General features: G+C 40.9%; 1 protein-coding gene across 1 annotated transcript in view; it reads left to right on the forward strand.

Moving 5' to 3' along the window:
* The first annotated feature begins 350 nt into the window (after nt 1-350).
* wnt5b (wingless-type MMTV integration site family, member 5b) overlaps nt 351-16,586 on the forward strand; it is a 124,722-nt gene continuing 108,486 nt past the window's right edge. The window contains exon 1 of the mRNA XM_088348743.1: nt 351-805. The gene's annotated coding sequence lies outside the window, so the exon portion shown is untranslated. The remainder of the gene's footprint in view (nt 806-16,586) is intronic.

The raw sequence follows: 16,586 nt of genomic DNA on the forward strand, positions 1-16,586 counted from the left end.
ATGAGATGATATAACGAAACACATGTACAATATAACATATTAAACTACATAAAAAAAACACGTTTGAAAAAAAATATGGTGTAAGATTATTTTGTATTTTGTAAGGGAAAATACGACAGTTTGTAAGGGCATGGAGCCCTGGAGCTTGACAGGTATGCATATGTTAACAATTTTGTTGTTTGTTGAGTCATTATTTTTGTCCTGTTTTTATTTTATAATGTACGAATTAAAGTTTTCATTCATTCATTCAATTTGGCCCAAAAACTTTACAAAAAAAGTTTACAAGAAACCGGGCACTTTTGAGGGACACACCTCTCGCTTTTTAGGAACACCCACTCCCTCCTCGTCTCCCCAGTTTTTGACAGACTGCACCGAGAGATTCGGCAGTCAGAACCATAACTTTTTTTGGTTCACTTGAGAAATAAAACGAATTGTTTTCACGAATATCTACCTGCTTTTATTATTATTCCGGTATTTTTCCTCGTTTTTTGTTCCTCCTTCCTTTTTTTCTATTTTTAACTTTTTAATTGATGTTTGTTCCTGACACCTGTTGACGGACGGCGCCGGTTTTGATTGATATTTTTCCTTACGGAGGACTTTAAAAGATTTTCGGAACATTTCCTTAAAGAAGACTCGTCATGAGTTGTTCATGAAAGACATTTAAGTGTTTCGGAAAAGTGGACTTTAAGGCAAAATCTCTCTGAATGGAGGCACGGCAGCAAGTGGGTTTCCGTTTTCCATTTTGACCACTTTTTGTACTTGAGAACAACTTCTTGGAATTCAACAGAAGATTTTGGGTCACAAGGTAAGAAAAAAAATAGTTATGTGAGAATTGTATATGTTTTTAAATCGTGTTAATGCATGGCGGTAACGGGGCTTTTCTGGTTTTTATTTTATGACCTTCTTGAGTATACCTGCCAACACTACTACTTTTTACCACAAAAAACGCCTCTCCCGCCTTTTTTTTTTTAATACCTTTTTCAAATTAGAGAGAAAGAGAGAAATACCATTCGAAAGAGAGACCATAAGAGGAAGAGAGACGGAGACCAAAGGAAAAAGGGATAGATAGATAGATAGATAGAGGGAGACCATAAGAAAGAGACCATAGGAAAGAGAGAGACCATAGGAAAGAGAGAGAAAGAAAGAGAACTCACAAGAGAGATAGACCATAAGAGCAGGAGACCATAAGAAAGAGAAAGACCATAAGAGAGACAGATCATTAGAAAGAGAGACCATGAGAGAGAGACCAAAGGAAAGGGATAGATAAAGGTAGACCATAAGAGAGACCATAAGAAAGAGACCAAGAGAGAGACCATAGGAAAGAGAGAGAGAAAAAGGGAGCCTCTAAGAGAGAGAGAGAGAGAGAGAGAGACCATAAGAAAGAGATACCATAAAAGAGAGAGACCATAAAGAGAAAAAACATAAGAGAGAGACAGATCATTAGAAATAGAGACCATAAGAGGGGGAGTGAGAGACCATAAGAGAGAAAGGGAGAGAGACCATAGGAAAGAGAGACCATAGAAAAGAGAGAGAAAGCAGGAGACCATAAGAAAGAGAGACCATAAGAGAGAGAAAGAGACCTTAAGAGAGAGGAAGAGACTACAAGATAGAGCAAGTGAGAGAGTCTGTGAGAGCGAGTGTAAGAGAGAGAACCCGTAAGAGAGAGAGAGAGAGAGAGGGAGGGAGAGATCATAAGAGAGAGAGGGACCGTAAGAGAAAGAGAATGTAATATAGAGAGAGACCGTAAGAGAGAGATCATAAGAGAGGGACAGACCACAAGAAAGAAAAAAGGACCATAAGAAAGAAACATAAACAGACACTAGAAGAAAGACGCTGTGAGAAAGAAAGGGGAACAAGAGCAAGTGAAGGTTAGAGAAAGACAGAAAAAAGAAAAGAGAGCCAGAGGGAGAAAGAGACAAAGACAGAGAAAGACAAATAAGAGTAGGAGTGACGCAGACAAAGAAAAGAGAGGGACTGCAGGACAAAGACAAAAGGGAGGTAGAAATATAGAGAGAATGAAAGGGGGAGAAAGAGGGAAAAGAGAGAGATAGAGAAAGATAAAAAGAGAGATCGAAATAAATATATAATTTATTTCTACAGCTGCAGTTGCTTTGGGAATGGCGCCGGCTTTGGCTACATTAAGTGGAACTATTTTTTCTCTTGTACTTCTCTCAGCGGGCCTGATCTGGCTCGCGTGCCTCATCTTTGACACCCCTTGTCCGAAGGTTGCCATGTACGATGAAGTCGCTGAGTGACAACCTCCCACGAAGCCGAATCTCAATGTGGAGAAAAAGTGCCTTTTATATATGTCAAGCGACGGTGGTGATGTGCAATGTGTGTTTTTAGCCTCCAAGAAAGCTTGCCCTCTCACTATGCGGTGCAGCCTCTTTTCTATTTCGGGCTGGAAATCTTTCTTTCTTTCTTTCTTTCTTTTAACCCATCTATGCATCAGCAGACGAAGAATTTCTGTTTGGTTTAATGAACACTTGTGGAAGGATTTGGACTCGGATTAGAAGGCCTTGCTTGCATTTGATGGTGGGCCAGTACAGCAGAAAAACACCACACTTTATTCTCGAGCGAACATTTTAGAAATACTTGTAGCTACTTTGTTTTCATCAATGAAATTGTCTTTAATCATGTAGAGCAGGGGTGTCGAACAGGCGGCCCGCGGGCCGGATCAGGCCCGCTAAGGGATGCAATCTGGCCTGCGAGACAACACTCAGAGAAGCGCAAGAGAAAAACGAGCTGCAGGTTGAAACTTGATGCAGCCAAAGCCAGGTGCCTCTCACAAATGCTGTACTTGTATTTCTCTCTCTTTCTCTTTCTCTTTCTCTTTCTCTCTCTTCCTCTCATTCTTTCTCTCTTTCTCTCTTTTTCTCATTCTTTCTCTATCTCATTATTTCTCTCTCTATTTCTCTTTCTCGCTCTCTATTTCTTTCTCTCTCTCTCATTCTTTCTCTCTAATCTACTAGTCTAGCCCCCGAGAGAATGTTTTTCTATCGTGTGGCCCCTGAGTTAAAATGAGTTTGACACCCCTGATGTAGAGTATCTCTGCTGCTTCAATAGTGGCGCTTAAAGAGACAGTGTATATCATTAAAAAGAAAAAACTTGTACATGTATGTATTTTAATATTAAGCAAGAACACATGAAATATCATGGAAACATGCATTTTTTTCAAAAATACTCACGGGTAAAGAAATATGTATTTATTTATTTTACATATGATAATCTCACCTCAAGAGGTCCGCCATTTTCCTGCTAGGGGTACCCGAAAAAATAAAAAACCTTGCAAAATGTATAATGAATAGCAGTTTAGTGACTTTGAGACCCTATTGTTTGTAGTCTTCCTTGAGCTTTATAGTACTCAATGCGGTTGCACGACACAGCGACATCTAGTGGTCAAATAGTACACCTCTTGAATTCACATTTGATAATATGAATTGAAAAACTCAAAATGCAATACAACTAGCACATATGGTTTTTATTATTATTTTTCAATTTGATCATTACTGTGACGAATTAATTAAATAAATGATTTTTTATTTTTTTTTAATCAAGTTAAGAAAAACGTAGCCAGCTATTTCAATGTTGGACACTGGGGACAAAAGTGGAACCGAATCAACAATTTAGAAAAAATTAAAAATTGACCTTTTTTCATTGTGCTTTATAGCATTTATTTTTGGTTGCACTACAGCGTCATCTAATGTTCAAGTATCAGCAGTTTTTTTTTAATTTAATTTTTTTAAATATTGTGATGAATAAAATGAATACATGATTTAAAAATAGCAAGTAAAGACAAATATAGCCAGCTATTTGAATTTAAGGACACTGGGAGCAAGAGTGGCACCAATTCATCATTTTTAGTACTTTTTTTAAAGCATTTTTCTTCATTGGGCTTTTTGCCACACCTTTTTGGTTGCACGGAACAAAACGGCGACACCTGCTGGTCAAAGAATACATACTGGCTCTTTAAGGATCACCTACTTAGTTATGTGTGTTTCAACTATTCAAGAGGCATCTGTGTGCATCGAATCCAAGAGGAGCCGGTTTTTGAAATCCTTGAAAATGCTTGAATTTTAAGGTTATGTCTTCAAAGCTTGAGAACAGCTTGAATTTTGGGTGAAGTGCTTGTAAATGCTTAAATTTGTTGCCATGTTTCTCAATAAGTCAGCTTTAAAATGACGCCAACAATGCTCTCTGGTGCCTTCGATTTGATGTTGCACTCATTCTTCCCTCGTGGTTAACTGCAGCTGGCATTAGTTTGCACAACATTGTCCTATGAAACGTGATCGCAAATGTATTTTGCAGATATAATTGTGGATCTGCAAAATACATGATTTACACTGAATTTCTGTTTTTAATTGTACTGGAGAATTTGGATAGATTGGCTTTGAAAGTCTTTAAAAAGTCCTTGAGTTTGGCCATAAAAAGGTGTACGAACCCTGATGTAAACACTGGTACCTCATTTGAAAAACGACCCCCTCATTGCTAATGTGCATCCTGGGAATTTTCCTCCGTTTGGGAATGTGCTTGTGTCAGTGTGAGGCAAGACAGGTCCCCATGCACCTTTGGGGACCAATCAATCAGGGATGCATAGGCACTGAAACTGCAAATTTGGCCATTTCTTTGACAAACGAGGAGCTTCAGATTGCCGACCTGATGTCATCATGGCCGAGACTTGGCAAGGTTCTGACTTTATCATGCGTGCTATGCATATTATTACAGGCATTGTCTATATTAGTGTATTAAGAAAGGAAGAAAAATAAGAAAAAAACTGAGGGACAATCACACTCCTTAACATTAGATGGAATAATGCCTAGCTCGATCTCTTCTTCAGTTCAGTCAATCATCTGCACTTTCCCAATTGTTTGAGAGGAACCACATCTAATTTTATTTGAATTTTGTTGGTTTTTATTTCCTTTTTTCTGATGATAATAATGGGGGACAGTAAGATTAGTGAGAAGAGGTAGGAAAAGTCGAAAACGGTGACATAAACGATGGAGTTGGAGAAGGAAATAATTGCAAAATACCAAAATTATGCACGAGTGTCTGCCATCGACATGCAGCTGGAAAGTACAGTCAATGGTTTTTAACATTTTAATGTTTTTAGCTTTTTACACGTATATTATAAAGGGTGGGAAGCACGGCAGCGCAGTGATTAGCACGTGTGCAGCACAGTTGTGAGGTCATGGGATCCAACCTCACCTGTGTGGAGTTTGCATGTTCTCCCCGTGCTTGCGTGGGTTTCCTCCCACATTCCAAAAACATGCATGTCAGGTTAATTGGCCGGTCCAAATTGTCCCTAGGTGTGAATAAGCGAGTGAGTTGTCTGTCTCTGTGTGCTGACAACCAGTTCAGGGTGTCCCCTGCCCACTGCCCGAAGATAGCTAGGATTGGCTCCAGCACCCCCGCAACCCTACTGAGGATAAGCGGTGCAGATAATGGATGGATGGATTGATTTTTAAAGGGTCAATTACATTCTTTAACATGTTATGGCGATAATGCCTCGCTTGATTTCTTCTTCCTGTTCAGTCAATAGGCGCCGTCCCAATTCGGTTTAAGAGGGACCACATCTAATTTTATTGTGATTTTGTTAGTTTTATTTGCCCCTTATGTCCATACGTAGTAATGGGTCCCAAAAACATTTGTAAGAAGGGTAAGGAAAAGTAGGAAATGGTGACAACAATAATTGAAATCGAAGATGGAAGATTGTGAAATACCAAAATGGTGTAAGAGTGTCTGCTATCAATGAGCTGCTGTAAAGTACAGTAAGTGATTTAAAACGTTGTTTTTAGCTTTTAACCAGCATATTCATATGTATTATCTCCGTAATTGAATAATTATCATTGTATAGGGACACATTTCTTTAGGTATGTGCCTATTGAAAAGCAGTATTAGGGAGTGCGTTGTTGGCTTTATTTCCCAGTATAAAACGGTACTTGAAGTACTTTTGGTCTTGCCTGTCATAGTTTTTTGAAAGAGAAAAAGGTAAATAAATTCTACCACACGTGATACGCATACAATCTTTTCATTTCATTCATTTGAGAAGGTGGATTTTTTTCTTGATTTGGGTCACAGTTTGTCATTAGGGTGGAATATTTGGGTCCCAAAGTCTGACAAGTTGAGAACCACTGGTCTATATAATAGGCGCTTGTATTGTGGCAGGCACCACTTAACCCTCTTCAAAGTAGCACTTTACAAGCTGAGGAGCTTAGTCAATTTTTTGTTTAAGAACAATTGGGGGATCTGGAAATCAAATCAAACGTGTGTAGTTTTGAAAGGTGCTTTATTTCCTATCTTTGGATTGAAGTGACTTTATATGGAGCACCCAATAAAATACATTGCGAGTAAAGCATATGGAAAACAATACTCGTATGACATTTTGACGTGTAGGAGCTTTTACTGTTGAAAAGTCAGATCAAAAGTGAGCAACGTGGACAGTTAGATGAAAAGAAAAGCTGACTTCTACTGGTCACTTTTTGTAACTACAACGCCTCTAAGCATTCCACGCGGAATCAAAACACCCACAAAAGATTGGAAAACGAAATATATTTGTGACTACCATCTAATTTTCAGCTGCTGCCATCGACTCAAAGAAGGTTTGAACACGATAAAGATACCTTGAGTTTCTTCCCACCACCCCATACAAGTGCACAAACTGTGAAAATATATAGCTTGCAATTTATTTGGGAGTATTTTTGTTGTTGCCGGTAAATGTTTTTGTTGTGAAGTGTTATTGCACTATTTTTCGTTGCACTGCAGTTACAATGCACTATTCTTTAGAGGAAAAAAAGAAGAATGGTTCTTTTTAGGCCGATCTCTAAGCACCACTTTGTAAATATGTTTAGCTATTTATACTGACAGTCTTCGATCTTATTTTTCTCTTTAAAATCTTAATTCAATGTTTACCTTGGAGTGTCGCGTCTAATCTCTGCATACAACGTTTCACAACATTGATATCAACGACAATAAAGACAATTAAATATAATTCAGTTGAGTGAGTTATTCCGTGTATTCTAATGCTGCAAAATGCAGAGGGATAATGGAGTCTCTGCTCAGAAAACAAAAACAAAATATCAGTAAATAAACAACCATCGACTCTGTATTATCACTGATTACCTAACATCAGTTTGTGGCGAATCTTTTGCAGTAAAAGAGCACGCAGACAGATGGCGCTGTCTAACTGACGCTTCGGTAGTGGGGCTGCAGGGCAAAAGGGGCAAGGGTTGAGAGAAAAAAGGCCATGCAGAAATCACGTCGAAGGCAAAACTTACGTAAAGGATTAGAAGAAAAGAAAACATGACATATTTGTTTTCCCCAAAAGACAACTAAAAAATGACTCATGTTAATTTCAGTTTCCCCATGACAATACAAAACGTATTAACTCCAATCTTTTAATTTCAATTCAGCAATAGCAAAAATAGCACTCCACGCAACCAAAATTTGTAAACACACACATAGTATCAAAGAACTGAAAACTCTTTGGAATTTGATTTTACAAATACATTTAAGTGTGCCCATCTTACCCCACAGGAACATGACAGTAAAACATGATAAACAGAAAGACAGCATCACAAGATGCTCTATATTTTATTCCAGAAGGTAAATAATATATGCCTGTGGTTATTCTTTTTATTGCTAATCTGTTTTTGCTTAGATAATTTTAAAGTTGAGGTGAGGTTTGTGTCTTGTGAGCCACAATCTGATTCACAAATGAATCAACCTACATCTTATTCATCATTTATTTTGTGGAGCAAAAAAGCAATATATAACTGCAGCATACAGAATAACCCTTTTATTTTTCTCCCTTAACCCATAAATCTCAGTTCGTCCGCTACTCCTTTTGGGCAAAAAAGCACTAATAAATAATAAGATAGAATAACAGAATAGGTAATCCTCTCTTATCAGAAAAGTCGATGAAACAAGAAAAAAATCATACCAAATCCAAAACCTTGGTCTCACTATTGCCCTCTGCCATGAGGCAAGAGAATTGCGTGCCTCACTCTGCATCTGCAGATGCTCAGAACAGTAATGTCACGACGAGAATGGAATCAGGACCTAAATGCATTGCGTTCACCACAAGTTTATTGATAGAAAGAGGAAGGGCAGCGCCCGCGATCCGGTGCTCGCTGGACGCGGGAAGCAACCTGCTCATGCAATCGGATCGTGATCCGAATACGGAAGTGGATCTTATGGTGGTGTCAAGGACGGAAAAAAATAGGTCGATAGCCGGGACAAGAGAGCAAAAACATGGTCGGGATCATAAAACGTGTCGTAAGCCGCGACGGGAGAGCAGACATGGTTGGGATCAACAACAGGTCGGAGCCAGAGACAAACGGGGAAATCAGGAACGGACAGGTGGAAAAACGGGTGCAAGAACGGGACAGGCGGGAGTCGGAGTCAAAATGCTTACTTGTAACAACAGAGGTTCGCTGACGGACTGACAACCGGAGAGAGACAGGAGTTGGGCTTAAAAAAGGACAAGGAACTAATCAGGTAGCCCGCAGCGGCTGGCGCCAAATGAGTGGGCACAGGTGGACCAAATCAGTAATCATGACAAGTAATATATTTAATATTGCTCCTTTTGAATAAAAACACCAATAGATAGGTATTCTTCTATGAGAAGAAAATGTCCTTGCAATGAGAAAAAATACTGCATGGTTTTACTTGCTACTAGCTCTTAAATGCTTTGACTAATTTTATTGTTTAAGGCTGAGGTGAGCGGAAAATAGGAATCCTTGGTCTCACTACCGCTCTTTGTTTTGAAGCAAGAGAATCATGTGCCTCACTTTAAATCTGCAGAATCTTGACGCACTAAACAAGTTACATACATAGTGATTTAATAATAGTCGTCATATAAGGGAAAAGACAGGGATTTTGACAAATAGTAGAAAAAAATAGTGACGTTAACACTTGAAGAAATGTAAGCTGTTGCTGTATTTTTAAATGTATAGATCCATGATGACAGTTGATGCCGCGCCTCACCTGCCCCTTAACTACAGATAGCAGATTCCTCCATGAAATCCAAAATCTGCCAAACTTTAGTTTACTTAAAGGAGTTCTACTGAATTGGTGACCTTTACCTGCTGCCACAAACTCCTGCTTGTGTCATCATTGCAGCCTCAAGTCAGCTTGTTCATGATGCGCGTGCCAGTACGTGCATTTCTTATACGCGCTCGAATACAATTATTCTTTCATCTCATCTCATCTCATCTAATTAGCCGTACCGCTTATCCTCATTAGGGTCGCGGGGGGCCTGGAGCCCATCCCAGCCATCTCCGGGCAGTGGGCAGCGGACACCCTGAACTGGTTGCCAGCCAATCACAGGGCACACAGGGACAGACAACTCATTTGCTCATTCACACCTAGGGACAATTTGGACCGGCCAATTCACCTGAAATGCATGTTTTTGGAACGTGGGAGGAAACCGGAGTGCCCGGAGGAAACCCACGCAAGCACGGGGAGAACATACAAACTCCGCACAGGAAGTCTGGAGCTGGATTTGAACCCACGACAGGTTCCCATGACATGAACTGTGCTGCACAAGCGCTAACCATCATTTTACTTGTAATTTTGGGTTGGCGTTAGGACTATTTTCATGCTACAGTAACAAACAGAAAGAGAAAAAATGCAAGGACAAGCATATTGTCACTATCAAGAACTTCCCCACTCCCATTTGTTCTACCTAACATGTTCCACCTCCAACAGTGTTACTAAAAGTAAGATAAAAGCATATAGGTACAGTGGAAAATAAAGCATAAAGCCTCTTTGAACTCAGTAGGATATACATAATTGATCAAATATTTAACTTTTTTAAAGACACCTCAAAGGACGCACTACACCTTTAAGTTACGTATGGAAAATGCTGTGACAACCCAAAAAAAATACACCACTTTATTTTAACAAATATGAGTCAAGAGAAACATGCCCCATTTTGTGAAAAGACACAACTCCCCCTGCGCCCCCCCTCTCTTTTTGCCCAGAGGGATGCAGCCTCGGCATCAGCAAGCAAGCAAGAGAGAGAAAAAAAGAAAAGAGGAGGAGGAGGGGGTTAAAACAGGAGAGCGGACGAGAAGATAAGTGTGCGGGTGACAGTCGAGAAGATGAAGAGATAAGAGGATGCGCGCTATACAGGCATCGGAGGAAGAGTGGGGAAAGGGGGGGGGGGCGACATAGGAGAGGCGAGACAAAAGGAGATTAGAAAATAGATAGATCAATAGATGGAGCGATAGAGCCAACAAAGACCAAAGATACAAAGGCAAAAAAGAGAGTGAGGGAAAGAAAGGAAAAGAACTGGGCAGACAGCCAACTCTCCTCCCTTGGAGAGGGAGAGAGAGACAGAGCATAAGAAAGCGTATGAGAGAGAGACAGAGAGAAAGCGAGAGACAGGTCAGAGCAGCGGGACACCAATCTGGAGAGTAGCATTGGGAATTCCGGCTCTTTTTAGAAACCTGGCTTGGCTCAGTGAAAAGAGCCAGTCCTTTTGGCTCACTGAAAATAGCCATTTTTTTCGGCTCACAAACAGTTCTTCAGATGTTTTTGTTTTTACTGATATATTACCAATAATAATAAATATTTAAAAAATGTATTATTGTATGCTAACAGCCTGTATTGTTTCAATACACAATGTACTTTTAATGAAAAACACGGAGATGACACCACTCATATGTGCCCGCTTTGAGACTGGGAGGTCGCTGGTTCGCGCCTCGGCTGAGTCATACCTAATTGGTAAAATGGCGGCGCCCTCTGTTGGCTGCGGCTGCATCGGCTCGCTACAACGGGTCAGGTGTATCGACATTTCGTTCTGTGTACATTGTTACAAAGAATGACAATACAAAGGAAATTATTATTATTATTATTATATTGCCCAGTCACGAGTGCAGGAAAGGGACCAAGTGATAAAGGGGGAGAGAGAGAGAGGGAGAAAGAAAGAGAAAGAGAGAAAGAGGGAGATAAGGGAGGAAAGTAGAAAGAGGGAGCAAGAGAACTTGAAAAAGAGAGTGAGACAATGACAAAGAGAGAGAGAGAGACCATGAGCGAGAGAGAGACTACAAAAAGGAAGAGAGAGAGAGAGAGAGCAAGAGAGAGCATTACAAAGAGAGAGATACCACGAGAAAGAGAAAGAGAGACCACGAGAAATAGAGAGGGACAGAGGAGGGGAAGGAGAAAGAGGGGGAGAAAAGAAGAAAAGAGACAAAAAGATAATGCGAAAGAAAGCTAAAAAGGAGAGAGACAGCAGATTAGCAAGATGGATAGCAAAACGGAGAGAAAGAAGGATAAAGATAGAAAATGAGAAGAGAGAGAGAGAGAGAGAGAGAGGGAGAAAAACAAAAAGATAAAGCGAGAGAAAGATAAAAAGGGAGAGAGGGAAAGAAAGAGACAGCAGATGAGCAAGATGGATAGAAAGACAGAAAGAAAGATAAAGATAGAAAATGAGAGAGAGAGAGACTGTGAGAGAGAGCAAATTTCGAAGAGAGCCGTCTCCTCATTGATGCGGAGCCGGCTCTCGTCGTTCACTTCGAACTGCCCTCTCATCGAGCCGCTTCGTTCCCGAGCAACCCATCCTCTGCTGGAGAGTGTGTGCAATTTGTGTGTGTCTTGGATAAAGGGAGGAACAGAGAAGAATGCAAAGGAGAGTGCGGAGGGAGGACGCCTTGCCTAAGATATCAAAAGCTTGAGACGTTCGACCTTGGAAATTTACACGCCTCCCTTGACATCGGCTCGAAGTGCCATTACGTATACTTAAAAAAGTGGTTGGCGAGTCTGGAGGGAGGAGACTGGGGGCACATCTTCTCGCTCATGCTTGATGAGATATGAGACGTGACACGGTGTCAGAAAATGATGATAATCTATCACTCTTGTTTACTGTACGTGGATTGTACTTCAAATAAATGGCGCATAACAATAACCGTCATTTTGTGCCTGAATCACTGACTCTGCATGTTAGCACTCCATTAAATGACCATCATCACCATCACTATAATGGAGTATAATCAGTGACTGCACCCACCAGTGAACCAGAGGGTAATATCTTTTCTTTCCTCATAAACCACCGTACGTCTTATAGACATTTTATTAGGTACACCGAGCATCCTGGAATGATATAAACATGGGAGAAAAGTTTTGTTTCTGTCAAATGTGTGAGCAACATTGAAGCTAACGAAATAGAATTTACCCTGCGTCACATTTTACTGAATTGGTTGGAAATCCGACTCCTTATGATAGGAACACTGTGGTTGATGATTGCACTTGGACGTGGGTAACCAGAAAGTTTTGCTTCGATCCACCCTTGAGTGGTGGGATGGCTGTTTTACCAGACAACAAAAAACGTACCTGTGTTATTTTTAATGTACTCCCCCTGTAGATCCACTCATTCTGTTGATGGGACCTATTCTTTTTCAGACCTGTAGGCCATGTTGACAACGACTTTAAGACCAGGACGTATGATTAGGAATAAGTCCCTGTCCACTCAAGTTGTGTTTTGTTTTTGTACCTCTGAGTCCAGAAAAAACGAAATTTTCAAGCTTTTGAGGTTCTATATGTGCTTGAACTCAGGAAACCCTAGGCCACAATTACAGTATATGACCCACCTCGTGGTCGTTTCTGTCACATTCCTGCAATCAGGATCCTGTGTCTGTCACTCTCTTTTTTTCTCAATGTCTCGGCCTTACCTTATTTGGCTACATGTTTCCTGGTTCAGTATTTCCCCTGGTAGCTGCAGTCACTTGTCCTGATTTCCCTCCTATCACAACTCTTGTCACTATTCAAACACTCTGGCCCATGGATTCTTGACTAGTAGCTTGGCTTTCTTTGTCAAGTCTAAAGAACTCTCGTTTTTTATTCTCATGTATTGAACCCCTGCCCGCCCTTCCGGATCACGAGTCCTGCCCGACGAATTCTTGGACTGTTGCTTCCAGTGGTTGGGTTTACTGAAACACTGACCCTTTGCCTGCCCCGTGGATCAAAATTGTTGCCTCGCTACCTGACTATGTGTACTGAACCCTGCCCAATTGAAAGGTCACTAGTTTCTGTCCTAATCAATGTTTCTGCACATTGCTTCCACACTACCCCAATTAGATTCTTGACAGTTTCAAGTATGGTGCTGAGTTTGGCACCCATTGTGGGTGAAGAGACAGGCCTAACCTGGCAGACCAAAGCTTGTTGTATGGGCCATTTTTAAACCTCTGGCAGAATTCCGTCTGAAAGCTTCAATTTCCACCTGAGGCAGAATTTAACACATATCCTGGAAAAGGTGGAGGACTTCTAGTCTGATTAGACTCTGTTCAAGGCCTATGTTGAAGAGTTGGCCTACTGGCACTGCCTGTTGTTGTGACAAACCCCAGATCTGTTGATGGACAACAGCAGTTTGGGGATGCCGTCAAGCTTAACAGTCTTATTGGGGCTTTTCAGCCACTGGAATTTGGCAAGCTGCTGACATGTACAGGCTGGCCAAGCATAACAGGGCTTCAGTGGTCACCTAGGCAAAAACATGGGCATAGGAGAAGTTAGTGAAGGACATGAAAAAGGACTTCTGGATGGCTTTGAGGGAATTATCAACCACCATCTGCTGTCTCAGAAGAGGCACCATTAACTCTGTGTATTGTAGAGATTGTGTGGGACTGACCTCAGGGATGAAGATACATGCCTCCAAGTCCGAGACCATTGTTCTCTGTCAAAAAAGTCTGGCATGCCCTTGGGTTAGGGATAAGATTTGCGTTTGCCGCCATGCACAATCTCTATCAATGGATCACAGTAAAGAAGGGGCTGAGTCAAAAGGTGAAGCTCCCGATTTACCGGTCTGTCGTTCTACTTTCCTACTCCCATCTATGGCACAATCCTGAATCCAATCAGCCAAATCATTGAAATGGTGAGATATTTTTGTCAATATTAGACCTCCAACTTTTTCTAAAAATACTTTATTTTTATTTTTTCATAGCTGTATAAAACCCTGCGGGTTTTCAAGGCTCCGTTTTTTAGAACGAAGACCAATTCTTCTCGATCTGAGCAGCAGTGCTATACTTGAAATGGGAACATTTTTGTTTTTTAACTCGTATTTCTGTTGGAGTCCGATATATAAGTAGTTGCCTTTCTAAGGCTCCCTTTGGACTCTGTTGGTCTTTATGTGTTTATGGGTAGATGTGCTCGCTGCTGTCCTTCGCTTTCTGCGCGTATTTGTGTGTGTGCTCGCTGCCAGCCCCACCAGCCAAATGCAGCCAGCATGACGGAGAATGACAGGTTGATTTATGGCGAGGCTATAAGTAGAATGACTACTGCTCCGGTGTGTGCGTACACAAGCACAAATGTGTGTGTCTGAGTGAGAGCGAGAGAGAGCGAGAGAAAGCAAGGTAGGCAGAAGTGGAAACATTTTTGAGAGATGGGGTGTGAAGATGATGGCTTGAATGATGCAGGAAGACTAGGCTGGAATTTTGGGATTCATTTCTTAATTTCTGCTCATTCCCAAGCATAGTTAAAACCAGCTCAATATGAAGAAAATCTTTTATTTATTTATTTATTTATTTATTTATTTATTTCATATTTTTTAGATTTTTCTTCTCATTTTGCACACAGTTTATTCTTATCTGTGGAGTTTGAATCGTAACTGGTTTTGGGAAACACTCCTGCCTCCATGACGCCATAAACAAGCATGTTTGTCTTGTGCTCTGGTCATTGAATCGTTTTAAAATTTATCATTTTATTAATTATCCCGTCAAATAGTCGAGGAATCCGATACATCAACATTGGGTATGTTTGTGGGGGATTTCGCAGAACACGGTACATTAACATGCAGGGAATAATCAGATTATGGTCCGAATATCGTTAATAGAGTGGCCAGTCTAAATACGAGATTAATTTGTTCCCGAATCAAGCTTGCATCCAGAATTCCTTGTATAGCGAATATATTTTTCCCCATTAACTGAAAACCAAGTGATCTGTTCTCTGTTTCTCTAAATCAGGGGTGTCCAAACTTTTCAGAAAGCGGGCCACGTTTGGAAAGCTGAAAATGACTTGGGGCCGTCTATTCACCTTGGCATTATTTGAACAGTCTTTGATGAAGTCACTCTCGGTAAAAGGTTTACTATTTCTGGCGATCGGCGTTGCAACCTCAGAGCTCGTCTTTGTAGCATTTTCATTTGAGTTGCAGAGATCTCGTGAAAAGCTGGCGTCCCATTTAAAGTGGCTTCAGTTAGCGTTTTATAGTCAGCATGTTTCCTCTTGATATTATATTCTTTGAAAACAGAAACAGTCTCTTGGCAAATTAGGTGGAGGCAGTTGTTTCGGATTTCAGTGACTCTAATTTCCACTTGTCTTGGGAGTGGTGGCCCTCACAGTCAACTTTCCTTTTTTTTATTTACAGTCGCCATGTTGGAAACTGGGTGGGCTGAAATTGTCACAGAAAGCTAAAGGCAAGGTGGCCTAAGGTGAATTCTTTTTTTAATTATCATTTTATACTGCGGTCAACATTACATATTAATTTTAAGAAAGAGGCCGTGGGCCAGTAATAATTAGATCACGGTCCGTAACTGGCCTCTGGGCCGGACTTTGGACATGTCTGCTCTAAATAATCCAAGTTAACACTAGATAGCTATAAAACACATCTTCCTTATCACTAAAACACATTCAAATAGTCATTGAACATAAAAATACATTAATAAAGTAAATCGGTGGAAATTCATGAAAGAAAATGCGAGTTTATGATGAGTACTTAACATAGAGGAAGTCAGCGGTTGGTAACAGGTGTGAGTTGTTGAGGAGTGAGGTAGCACAAGAGACTAGATCAGGGATAGCCAACCCGGTCCTCAACATCCGCATGTCCTGCATGTTTTGGAAGTTTCTCTTCCCCAACTCGGGTGATGCTAATTTAAAGCTTGTTAGCAAGCTGTGTGGGAGCTTGATAATGACCCAGGTGAATGGTTTCACCTGAAATTGAGCAGTGAAACTCCAAAATCATGCAGGATATGCGACTCTTAAAGACCAGTTTGGCCACCCCTGGACTAGATTATACATGAGTATTTAGTATACTCACACAGAAGAGCATAACCATGACTTGACACCACCTTCAGCTAAAAGCCGAATGTGATTTGGTTGATATAGTGTATCCTGGTGATCAACGTACAAGCACAACCTGGAACTGTCACTGTCCGGCAGCCAGGTTTGATTTTCTTTCTCCCCCTTTGACTTTACCTTGCCTTTTTGGTCCCTTCCTGGTGGCCACTCACCTGGTCTCACTTGCCGTGAATGCTCCCTCATCACCTCTCCTGCTCACTTTTTAGGCACTTCTGTGTTTGGCTCGGTGCTAGTTCTTTGCCTCTTGTACCAAGTCCCGAGGGTGGCAGTAGCTACGGAGGTAGAGCGCTCGTCTTGGGATCAAGGGATCCCAGTTTGAATCCCGGTTCGTCTGTGTTACATGTCGAAGTGTCATTGGGTAAGACACTAAACCCCTAATACCCCCAATGAGCAGGTTAGCGCCTTACATGGCTGCAAGGCCGCTATTGGGAAATGTGGAGCACATTGTAAAGCGCTTTGGGAAGTCGTTGACTTGAAAAGCGCTATATAAATGCAGATCATTTCATTTCAATTCATTTCTT

This window comes from Urocampus carinirostris, chromosome 11 (assembly GCF_059441175.1).
Source record: "Urocampus carinirostris isolate Australia breed hairy pipefish chromosome 11, RoL_Ucar_1.0, whole genome shotgun sequence".
In the NCBI taxonomy this organism is placed as follows: domain Eukaryota; kingdom Metazoa; phylum Chordata; class Actinopteri; order Syngnathiformes; family Syngnathidae; genus Urocampus; species Urocampus carinirostris.